At 41.6% G+C, this 12,089-nt stretch overlaps 1 protein-coding gene across 5 annotated transcripts in view; it reads left to right on the top strand.

Moving 5' to 3' along the window:
• Window positions 1–12,089, top strand: part of NUP93 (nucleoporin 93) — an 83,439-nt gene that overhangs the window by 26,272 nt on the left and 45,078 nt on the right. Inside the window, exon 1 of one of the 5 annotated variants that reach the window (XM_032998431.2) lies at window positions 11,560–11,695. The exons of 3 other annotated variants lie outside the window; for them this stretch is intronic. The gene's annotated coding sequence lies outside the window, so the exon portion shown is untranslated. Of the gene's footprint in view, window positions 1–11,559; window positions 11,696–11,727; window positions 11,818–12,089 lie in introns of those variants that run through there. One more of the 5 variants, XM_032998423.2, reaches the window with a different exon arrangement.

The following is a 12,089-nucleotide window of genomic DNA, read 5'->3' as shown; positions in this document are numbered from 1 at the left end:
TTTGTGTCTGAACTTCTGTCCTTTTTATTCCTTCTTCTTCTGCCCTGTCAGTACACAGTTGGAAAAAAAAAAAAGAAATAAATTTGTATAGTCCAGAGGACCAGTTAGGTTTAGACTTTTAAGAAAAATGGTCACTGTGAAATAATATGTACTTTATTTCTTGTTTTGAGACTCTTTTTTTTTATTATTATTATTTTTTTTATTTAGAGCTGAGCTTGACAAAGAAGGATGAGGCCAGAGGCAGTTATAAAGGGTGCATTGTATTTTTACTGTCATACTGAAGTATTGATTGTTGACTTATTGGTAGGCTTAATGCACAACCATTTCCTTAGTTAGTGTTTGCACGTCCATTAAAGCACTGGCTTGGTGCCAGAATGTTGAAATCCTGCATTTTGTAATATAATTTGGCTATTCAAAAGTACTAATGTGGTTTGGATTTTAAAAAAAGATAAATAAGCAAGCCTTGAGTTTCCTTGTTGTTTTGTATTTGTTAACCTATATGTACTGAAATGAACCTCTGAAGCAGGAGATGCTGAAAAGAAGACAGAGGAGAGGCAGGCAGGAATCCTGAGGTTTGTACCTCTTAAAATTTTCCACCTTTTATCTTTGAGATGCCCTGTGCTTGCTGAGCTGCTGACAGACATTCAGGGATGCAGAGTAGTATTACTGACTCTATTAGTTTAAACCTAGTCATTGCTTTTTCTAGAGGAAAGTTTTGTTTGTACTGCTCCACATATGTGTTGTGTATTAGTAGCGCTGCCCATAAAAACATGCCCATTGTCATCTTGTAATTCTTCTCAGATGTGAGATAGGGCTTGCTCTCCCTTCCCTGCAGCACCATCAATAATCTGTGCTCAGTTCCCAGGGGAGCTTCCCTGTATTGTTTAATAGTACATGTTCCACTTGGTCCCCTCTGCTCAAGTCTTGGGGCCATGCTACTAATGGGACAGTTTTCTAGCTTGTAGAAAAGACTGCTTCAGGTTTTGAGGAGAGAGGTATGGAAGGCCTCATGCTATTGCTCTTGTACAGGAACAGTATTTGTACAGAGCAGCTGTCCTGATTACGGCGGTGGCTTTCTTGTATTGGTAAGGTAGACAGGGCTGGAAGCTTCAGTTGCTGTGAATCGCCACTGCGTCGAGCCAGCAGTCATGCCAAGCCCTTCCTTTCTGATTGCTCTCAGGAACAGGTACCCAGCTTAGCTGTACTTCAGGTAGATATAAAGTTTTCCGTCTGCCATCTCTCTGTCCTCTTCTGTCACCTTTTTTACAGAAACGCAGACCTTCCCAAAACAAAAAGGGTTCAGCTTGCTTTGATTTATGCATGTCTCTGGTTTTGGGTGGCAACATGAACACACTTTTGGTAGAAAATGACCTTTTCAGCTATCTGGTTCTATCAGGTAGTATTTTTGTTTGTTACAGCCTACCACAAAGAACAATAATTACAGAAAGCTTAAATACTTTATTACAGCTAGAAACAAGGACTGGAACTTAAGGGAGACTGAAACAGCTTTCTGCTCTACCAAATGTGAGGGGAAACACTTGACAAAAAGTGAGGAGCCAAGAGTTTGCCCTCTGGCTGCTGTCCTGAATGTTATTTAATCTTTTTCACTCAGACTTGTAGCCAAGACTTGCTGCAGTCCCTTTCCTGTCATTTCAGCTTTCCATTAAATAATAAGATTTGGTAAGGTAGTGATATTGTCTGTTAAGAGTCTACCTTTTGGGAAAAAAAAAAAAATAGTATGATACTTTTGCCAAAAAAATAGATGGCTTTCTCTCACTGGGCAGTAGTAGCAGTTGCTCTATCTCTGAAGCAAATACCAGTGTGGGTAGTACAGTTACCCATATGAGGCTTGTGCTGATGTTTGTGTTAAAATCAACTTTTTTTTTTTTTCCCTGCCATGAAATATTTTGGGCGTAGTGTTTCTTCTCCCACCCATCTGACCTTCTCCATTCCCTGGTTTCAGTAGTCTGCCAAATCTGATTGTTCTGTGCAAAGGCAGCTGTTGTCATTGTTCAGCTGTCTTTCCAAAACATACAAAGATGCTGGAGAAGAACTTTCATATTATTTTTTTTTTTCCTATGCAGTTGATATCCATTAGATTACTGTGGATGATCTGTGGAATTTTATGGTGACTCTTAAATATTTTGAGTTTGGGTGACAGATGATGAAGCAATGTGGAAATAAGTCTCTTCTCTTTGCACTAAGTGAGAGAGAACCCAACAAGCTAGTTTGGATTTTCAGCTCATCTTTGTGTGGAGTACAACACAATTTCTAAGCACTTGTAATCACTTTCCATGGACTCTCCATGGACTCTTGTATGGCATGGTCCCTGCTTACCTGACTTAATCAGTTTTGCTTTACAAGGTAGAAAAGAAAGAACGTTGCTGTATAGCAATTTAATTTACACTGTGGCAACAACTGTTTATAGACTTTAAATAATTGCAGTGCCAGTTTAAGTTGCCCTGTTTCATTTTTTTAGATACTTGCAATTGCAAGAGGTGATAAACTCCCCTCTAAAGGAGGGTGAATTAATAGGTGTCCCAGTAGGCCTGGAAGGGGGCAGGATTTGATTGTATTCCTCAAATGCTTAACACCTAAGGCTCTCAAATTAGGTAGCAATGAGAATCTGTTGAAAGGACATATGGACTTGCAAGAAAGGCCCTTGCTGATAATGGAGGACCCTAGGGAAAACATGCTTTGGGTAGTATTAAACTTAAACAGCTAGAATATCTTCTTTGGAGCAAATAATAATTTTTTCTTTTAAAAGGGAATCTAGTATTCTTCATCTTTGCCTCCAGCATGTCCTTGCTTCCAATAAATATGCACAGGAATTAATGTTACTTGCAAGATGGTAGTTCGGTAATAGTATGTGAATAATATGTTACATCATAATTGATTAGCAACTAATATTTTTATATTAAAAAAATACGTGTCTGTGTTTTGTCATCGCCACAGTGCTGAAACTGCTGGTCTAGAAGGAAGTGTTTGCTTAATGAATAGTATACAGAGAGTGGTTTGACCCAAACTCCAAGTAAATACATCTGCAGCCTGTGTCATTGTGCCAAATAATAGTGAGAAGGAAATTACTTCACTGGGTGTCTCTGGATTATACAGCATGGTGCAGTAGTAGAGCTACAGTTTCCTGTGAAGAGAGATGGGAGACACCTAAGTTTTGCTTGATGACCAAAGTTAAGGCAACTGCATTACTGCATGTACCTCCTGAGTGCTAAACATTGTGTGTTTACTACTTTTCATTAGTGAAAAGTATGTTTTGGAATCCTGTCTCCCCTCTTTGGGTATCTTCTGGAAGGATCTTCTGCAGTAGAGCATCTTATAATGTACGTGTCTGAGCCTGCTGTGCTGCAAGATCTCTAGTGATAATTGGAACTTCTTCTAATCAATTTTTGGGGAAAAGGATAACTGATATTTAGTGGGTCTATTTTTCATGAACATGTAAGTTATATGACATTAATGAATCAGCAAAGTAATTCTATAGGAAAATTCACTGACAAAATAATGCCCTCAAAACCTGCAATGTGGTCTTCATGCTTGTTTATAGATGCTAAGTGGATATCTTTAAGTGCAGTAGCTGATGATATTCATCCAGCAACAAACAGTGAGCACACTAAGGTAGAGAGTCGTAACGGAAAGAAATCATTTACCCATTTTGAACAAATGGAGCAGTGCAGCCTTTGAGGTTCTGCAGTGACTGTGGGACAAGCACTTGGTCTCTGGGTAGCCACCGAAGCCCAGCTGTTCCTGTGGGGCTGGGACAGAATGTAAGTTCTAAGTAACTTTCTGCAGTGAGCTTGCAATATGGGCACTTACAGTAGGAGCTGAAGGAAGAGTATTAACATGTTTTTGGTTAAATTGCTAATCAGTCTTCAGATGCTTTAGTCTTGGCCACTGCTGATCTAGTTCCTGTTTGAACTAGTGACCTCTATTTGAAAGTCACTTTGTCCTTTTAATAGTTTCTGAGTCAGCCTCTGTCCCTTCCGAGAGTCTCTTTTATCTACACACTTGAAAAGGTTGTTCTTTTTTTGTGAAAGACTAATCCCCATTTTGTATGGCTATGCACATTGCATTAAATGAAAGCTGTGTGTATTCCCCTCACTTGCATTGAATGAGTCCTTGCTTCTAATCTAACAGTTTGTAACTCAGTTTTCAGTGGTCTTCTATTACATTCAGTTTTGAGGGTTTGGCCAGATAAATGGGGAGAAGGTGGTGATGAGCATCTCCTCTCCTGCAGCCTGTTGTTTCCAAATCTCTACCAAGTTTATGTTCTTGAGTTTGACCTTTCTCCAGACACTTGCTTCTACTAGAAGTGTCTGCCTAATCACAGCTAGCTGACCTTAAGACACGTAGCATTGTTGATCCTTCATCATCTTGATTGAGCTTAAGATTTGATCCCTCACAGTTCTTTTCCTTCTAGCTCTTCCTGATCTCTAGCTACCTCAATACTCACCACTGTCTTTGCAAAGATAATTAAGAAGCAAAGTGATGTAAGTACTTTTCAACATAAAAGAGATAGAGATGTACAGGCAGATGATCATTGGGAAAGGTGAGAGGCACGTGAGTGCAAAAGAAATCAAATCGCTGACTTCAGTCTTCTATTTTCGATATTCCAGGTGAAACCTATGTAGCTTTAAGGTGTGGTGTGTTTTGGAAGGCATCTCAGGGCAGACTAAGCTGTTCATGCCTTTGCCATCCTTTTTAGCCAAACTCAAGAGATGGACACTTTAATTTCCTCTGGAAGTCGTATCCTCAGTATTGTCTAATGTAAGATGACAAGGCAAGGGGAATCAGGCAGGAATTGATTTGGTCCGCAAAGGACAGATTTTTTGCTTGTCTTCCAATTCTGTCAGTCCTGCATAGAAAGGTTACTGGGAGAACACTTGGTGCTAACCCATCTTTTACTGTGTACAGCTTCTTAATCATTATGGTGATGATGATAATATTAAACAGTTAACCAAGCAGGCAGAGCCAGCACATGCTCTGTGTGAAGCAGCTGAGCCAGGGCTAGAGGAATCTCCCTTTCCAGTTGTTGGCTGTTCCGTGATCCCCTCGAATGCTGTGTTTCTACTCCCCCAGGAAAGGGAGAAGAGAACAAACAACATGTGGCAGATGTTAGTCATGTCACCTAATGCAGGACTGGAAGGCACTTGGATATTAATGTAATGAGCACAGTATAAAGACCTGAATAGAGTAGACCTGACTCCTAATTAAGCCCGCCACAATGCCAATACTGATTTCAGTTGTAGTTTGACTATGAAAAATACAAGGATGGTTTGACAAAGCAGGTGTGTGCTGCTGTGGTTGATTTTAACTATCCTGCTTGTGGGTGTTCATTTCCCGTGCAAGCTACTTTCTCCAGAGCTGGCAGCTGTAATTAAAGGAAAAGCATGAATTTAGCTTCTTTTGCTAAGGCAAACCTAAAATGCAGTCTTCACCCTGCCTCTTTGCTGCTAATTGTGGAACTGCATGGTATCCCATCCCTAGCAGACTTCCCCGCGCCTCTTAAGATTCAGTAAGCAATCGCTAGTGTTTGCTTGCCTCTTGGCACCTTTTGCTTTAATACTGCGAGCTGTCTGGGTCTCTTTGGCAGTGAGCTGAGAAAGTTGTTCTTCCTGTATGTTGGGATGCTGCTGGAAGCTCACAGGTTACATCCAACTTGCAGGATGGCCCCCATCTGCCTGCCTTTCAGAAGGAGGCTGGGGACACCCTTTCGGGCAGCACTTATGGTAAGAGCTGAAAGCATCTATCTTCATCTGTCCATGCTGGTGAGCAGGCTGGGAGCTACAGCTTCTTATGTGTACGTGCCCAGTCGGGCCCTGGGCTGGAAATGGCCTCTGTGACATGACGTAATGTTGGAAAAGATGGTTCTAAAACTGCTGGCAGGTTTCTGTGGCTGCATGGATTGAATTGCTGTGGAAATTAAGAATATGGGCTTGATTCTGCATATGTTGCTCTTCTTCCACTGCTGCAAGTCCATGTATAATTGCTGTAACGCAGCAGGGAATGTAGAGCTTTCTTTTCTCAGGCCGTTCGCAGTTGATAATATAACCCTGAAGAAACAAAGGTAAAAGCACAGAATTGTTTCTGCTTTCATATGTGTGAGTGTGCATGCCTGCGTGGTGCCTTTTGGGCTTTGTGTGATGGAGAATTGGAGACATTTTGTGAGAAGCAGGAGCACTGATAATTGCATTCTGGTTAATCATCATAGAAGGATCATGATTGCTACTAGCTGATGCTTTGCGGCTTCCGCCAGAGTTAATAATTCATTGCTGGACTGTGTCAAAGCACGCTCTTAAGTCAAGTCCCTCCGTGAATTGCAGGCATCAGTAGGAGTCAGAAGAGATGAAAGATGGGCTTAGTGTTTGACAGCCATTAACTTGGTGTGGGCCTCTAGGCGGCATTAGGTTAACTTGCTCATCCTGCGCTGCCCTGTGTTTGGGAATGTGAGGAACGTGGGAATTCAGCTTCTTAGGAAATTGTGTTAAGAAAATCAGTAGCTAGACTGAAGAATGCTGAAATGAAGGTGTGAATATCAGTGACCATACTGTTCTAGTTTAATAGGCTGTGGGTTGAGAGGATTCTTCCTGCCGTGATGCTGAGGTGACAGTTTTATAAAAGAGCTGTTTCACTACGGAGTTGAGTTGCTTTCCAATGCACAGTGCCTAACCTCCCAGGGAGAGCATGCTTTACCACCGAGAGTTGAATTTGGTCCTGTCGGTGCTTGCAGTCATCTGCAAGAAGGATTGCCATTCAGGGCCCGTATATAAAAAAGGGGTTAGCATTCTGAATTAAAAATTAACATGTTCTCTGCATAATTACAGACTTACAGCACACACTAATGCTGTACAAAAGAGGGCTTTCCAGGCAGAGTTTAATGGCCCAAAAGCAGAGCCATCGCTTCCCCCCCCTTTTAAATTAGCATCAGCATGTTTAAAATGCTCCTTAAATTCTGCTGCAAAATAGCTGTTTGGCTTCCAGTTGTGTGGTGTGATTTTTTTTTTTTTTTTTTAAAAGGTGATGATTCTTTTTAATGCTAAAGATGGAAAGTGGTTTGCATATTCATGGCACATTACAATTTTGAAAATAATCTCCTAGTAGATATTTAACAATGGCTTTGGGTAAATGGACACTTGTTGCGCTTTGTTTAAACGATTACATCTCAATTATCACTTGATGGGGAGAGCATGGGTAATACCCTTGGTTCTTTGTTAAAGAGGCTCTAATTAAAACTGGTTCCTGCTCTTGCCTCTTGGATAAATATGGACGTGAGGTAGTTCAGTGACACTTTGTCAAATTGCCGAATTGAGTGCAAGTTCCCCATTCATTCTGACAAATGATACCGTTAATTGGGGTGTAGGGTGTGGATGGCAGGAACAAGCCTGCCAGTGTTAGTGCTAATCCTCTCTGCTTGGCTGGGCTTCCCCCGCTTATCCCCTGCTTGGGACCCTTGCTCTTCTAATTTTACAGGATTTGTTTCTCTTCTCTTCCCTCCCCCTGCCCCATCTGCCTGGTCACAAAAAGCCGTGCTCCTCAATCAGTGCTGTCAGGGGTGTCTTCCACCCTGTGCATTTACATCCTGCCTCTTGTCTGGTGCAAATTTAGCCCCAGAAAGCTGTATTGAGACTCCAGACTCCTTTGAGCTCCGTAATAAGGTGGTGATTCCCACTCTGAGTGAGTTGGTGGGTTTCCTCTGCAAGAGGACGACTTTCTATGATGATGGTACTGGATCTGGTCACTTCCCAGTTCTAATTTTTGCTTTCACTCTGGATAACTCATATTCTCTTAGTCCATGAAAGTTAGCCTTTTGGCACAAAGCCCAAATTCCCTGCCAGATTAGGCATAATAATACACTCAGCCCATCTGACTTTTTGCTCTGCACTGTTTGGATGTGAATATTGATGTGAAAGCATTAGCCTGGATTTTCTTCCCATCCTCTTCACCGCAGCCTGCTTGAGTTGGACTCCTGAACCCTCTGGCTCCTCTTCCTGCATCCCTCTGAAGGGAGAGGATGAGTGTGCAGAGCTGAAAACAGAGGCAGCGTGCTGGGTATGACGGCCCTCCTTCTGAAGAAACCTAGAGTGTCCTTAAAGCTGGATAATCGCCCTGCCAGCCTTGCAGAGAGGAACGGCGCTAATGCTTTAAGGCGCTCACCAGACCCAGTATGACAGTGCAGTATTTGCTGCTGCTACAGTGCTGGATTAAGCAGAGAAGAAAAGATTTTGACGAAGGAGCTACCTATCGCTGTTTTAGCTTGCTGCTAGCAATGTCTCTTTTTCTGGCTAATGCTCGCTGATGATAGCAAGCGTAGCAGCTGTAGGATTTTAAAAAGGAACTAATACAGAGCACATCCAAGGATGCTGTTAATATTCTTCCCCTTACACCTGCCTAGTGCAAGACTGTGAAAGAAAGGGAGAAGTGATTACAGTGATCGTAGACTAACATGTTTTATGGGGGTTTTCTTTAATTTAAAGTAGGTGATAGAATCTTTGATTTTTGTAGTTACAGTGAAGGAATCTCCTTCACTCCAGAGATGCAGCTATGCCTAGGAGGGAAGGAGGTCATTATGGACACCCAGAGATGGAGGAAGGGAGCAGTCCTGACACAGAGAAGGATATTAATATTCCAGTGGCTTCTGCATGATCTTTACATCACCATTCTCTTACGATTATGATGCTTTCTACTCGGAAGGAAAACTTCTATGGTTTTCTTTAGCTGTGGCCCAGCAGTCCTGAACAGTAGTTTTCTCCCTTCTCCCACAGTCACGTTTGAGCACAGAAGTGATTGATGCGTGAGCTGACTGAACACTCCACTAAATTGATTGCCAGTGAAACAGATAGCAGTTCCGACATCTTAGCTGGGTTACCACTCAGAGTTGTTTACACTGACAGCCATTTGGGGTGAGTAGTTTCTGTTCATATCCCTCAAAGCTGTTGCTTTAAGAAATCCATAGGTAAGGGGAGACAGCAGTGTGCTGAGCCACACTGGGAAAGCTTTCTCTGCAGCATTGTGAGCTGGCAATGCAATACCTAAAACAACAACAACAAAAAATTACATATAAACTGTGCTGATCTGTAATGCGTAGTTCTGCAGTTGGGAGTAGCTTCTGCAGTAACGTTAAATGGTAAAGTTGTGGCTAGCAGCTCCAAAACAGATCATCATGCTCCTGAAATCCTTGACGAGGGTACAGCCTGTCCTAAGGAGCCATCTGTCTCTCTAGGTACCTCTACCTGTTTTAAAGTTTGTCTAGAAAGCAAAAGCTCTATGTATCTTCTCTGCCCCTGCCTCTGCACCACTAGTGGGTTATGCAAACCAGAGGTAAGTGTGGGGAGAAGCCATCTAAAACCAGAGCAGTGTGTGCGAGGTGAGTGTCGAGACACTGAGGCAGGCATGGCTGCAGGGACCCCACCAGCTGTGGATGCTCAGAAATGCAGGAGGAATGCCAGAGTTAAATTATTCCTGCAAACCTATACCCTTCCTCTCCCGGAAGGGACTCTGTTTGCACTCTTGGGTGTAACTGGTTGTCATCAGTGGTTTTCCCTGCAATGCAACTGACTGCAGTTTTCCCCTGTGAAGGTCGGTGGGTTTGGACCTGTTGTCTTCACTCATGAGACTCCGGGTACAAGGATTCAGATACTCCCTACAGTGTTCATCTGGTCACAAGCAGGAAGGGTTTGCTCCTTGCAGTGGTTTGAGGAAAATCACTCTTAGGCTCAAGTTTGTTAATTTCAAAGCCAAAATACACTGTATATAAGAGACCACTTAGCCATTTGGGAAGCTCTGAATTGTGCAAGGTGCCCAGTGATGCAGTTGGGATGGGTAACCCGGAGTCACAGAGCACCTTCTACAGATGTAACACTGTTAATGGGACTTGCTCATGAACAAGAGAGTACAATATTAATTCAGAGACTCCATTTTTTTCTTTATATAAAATATCTTACACCATTTTTCCTGTTACTTTGTGTCCAACCGATACCCCTGCAGTATTGTTTTAATTAAAACAGAAGTGGAAATAATGAATTGGTGGTATTGGTGGTGATTCTGCAGATACGTCAATGATAATGCACAGTAAAGGCTCTCCTGATAGCTTTCTGTGCTTCATTAAATTAAATGTAGACATCTCAAGTCTAGATATTTTATTTTTTGTGTATGTGTGTTTGTAAATACAAGATGTGCATTTGGTAAGCAGAATTACTGAATTGTGAAATGCAGTACTATTGCACTAGGGCTGTAATTCTGGGATTTAAAAAGAAACAACTTTACATTTGGGAGTGTCACCAGCAGTTTGCAGACGGCCGGGAACTGTGTTGGCACGGTGGGTTAAATGTGCACTTGGGACCTGTGGAAGTAACCGCCTGATAGTGTTACTCTCGTGTTTTGTGAAATGCTTCTTCATGGTTGTACATTTTTCGTATTAGCAAACGCATTCCTTATTTCTTTGGTGCTTCTAATTTTTTTCTTTAAGATGGGGGTGGTCCGTTTCTCGATTTTTCTCTGGCTTTCTGCACTGTAATGATGGCACCATCACCTGACTGCTGGAATATACTGGCCTGACTTTAATCATCGGGTGACTGGCTCTTAGCATGGTTTCATCTCTGCTGTTTTACATCCCCTCTTGTAATTGCACGACTGCTTGCAGCGTTGTTTTTCTATTGGTGACAATGAAAGGCACATGTTAGTATTTTATGTAACCTTATACTTTTTGTTTGATGTTTAAAGTGTAGGTGAAGAAGTGGTACTTTGCCAGTAAAATTCTCTTTATTTGTAAGCAGCACATTTTCACCTCTCACGTGGACTCATTTATAAGACAATGTTATGTATAAAAATATGTTCGTAAGTATCATATGGAGGAAGTAGTAGTTAGGCTAAGCCTGTATTAATAACAGGGCTGCGTTTCTGTACTGCTGACAGTTTCCGTGAGGTGTATATGCTTACAATTAAACTGTTCAAAGCTACAGAAAATAGCGATGTTTGATGTAAATTGTATCTAAGTCTTTTAACTGCTAAATAACCAAACCCAGCAAAACAATAGAGAATCAAAGCTCTCCTTTAAAGAACATTGACACCAATTAATATGCAGTAAAATTAGCTGCCTGTACAAGTTGTTTCAACAGCTCTGCAGGTCTAAAATGGCAGAAGCTTTCTGTTGCTGTATAAAAATCAAACTACCATTTATTTCAGCCTCATGGTATGTGCAAATTCATGCAGCTCAGTTAAGGGAATAGCTTCACAACTGGTGTTACAATCTGTGGCTGGAGTGCTGCATCACAATGCAGCAAATGCATTTTCCACATTAACCAAACATGACAGCTGAAACGATTATTAACCATGCAATATGTCGGAAGTCATCAAAAATTCACATCAGAGTAATTGCAGTGGCTCGGGGAAAAAAAAAAATAGTAGCATCTCTCTTCTCTTGCCTGCCTGCCGCCTCACCCCCTCCTAATTCTTACATGGTACAGTCCGTTAACAATAAAATATCCTTCTGTAACCTATAAACTGTTACTCCCATCAGTTACTGGTTTCAGACTGATGCTTTCCCTAGAATTTGAATAAAGCACCACTGGAGAAAAAAAAATATATATAGATGCTTTACAGGCAGTGGTGTTCAGCCGTGGAAAGCAGCTGCTTTCTTATTGTCTTGCTGGACTCTTGACTGTCTCAGCCATTTCAGGACTTGCAGGTTTGATTTTTATTTTTTTTTTTTAAAGATGAGAAAACTTGAGCGTTAATACAGAAAGATACAGCTGTGTAAGCCTAAACACCAGGCAACTGAAGTGTGGCAGTTACAGCCAGCATTAACAGGTTTGTAACTCCTCAGTACTGAAATCTACAGGTAGGAATGTATATATTTAAAAAAAATATGAAGGTAAAAAGCTTGCTTTGATAAGAGAGTTTTCCTTCAGGTGTCTTCTGTGGCGGTTTTTCTTTGTGCTGTTGCGGCAGGTTGTTTAAATTTGTAGGTGAGTAATTAAAGAGAACAGGTGGGTAGTTTTGGAGAAAACATCCTTTGCTCAAAGAAAGGAAACCTTAAGGTCTGTGCCTTTACCTTCTAATATTCTTCGCTAGAGCAGCTG

This window comes from Tyto alba, unplaced genomic scaffold (assembly GCF_018691265.1).
Source record: "Tyto alba isolate M040663 unplaced genomic scaffold, T.alba_DEE_v4.0 Super-Scaffold_26, whole genome shotgun sequence".
In the NCBI taxonomy this organism is placed as follows: Eukaryota; Metazoa; Chordata; class Aves; order Strigiformes; family Tytonidae; genus Tyto; species Tyto alba.
The sequence above is the reverse complement of the archived record's forward strand: the minus strand, read 5'-3'. Positions and strand labels throughout refer to the sequence as shown.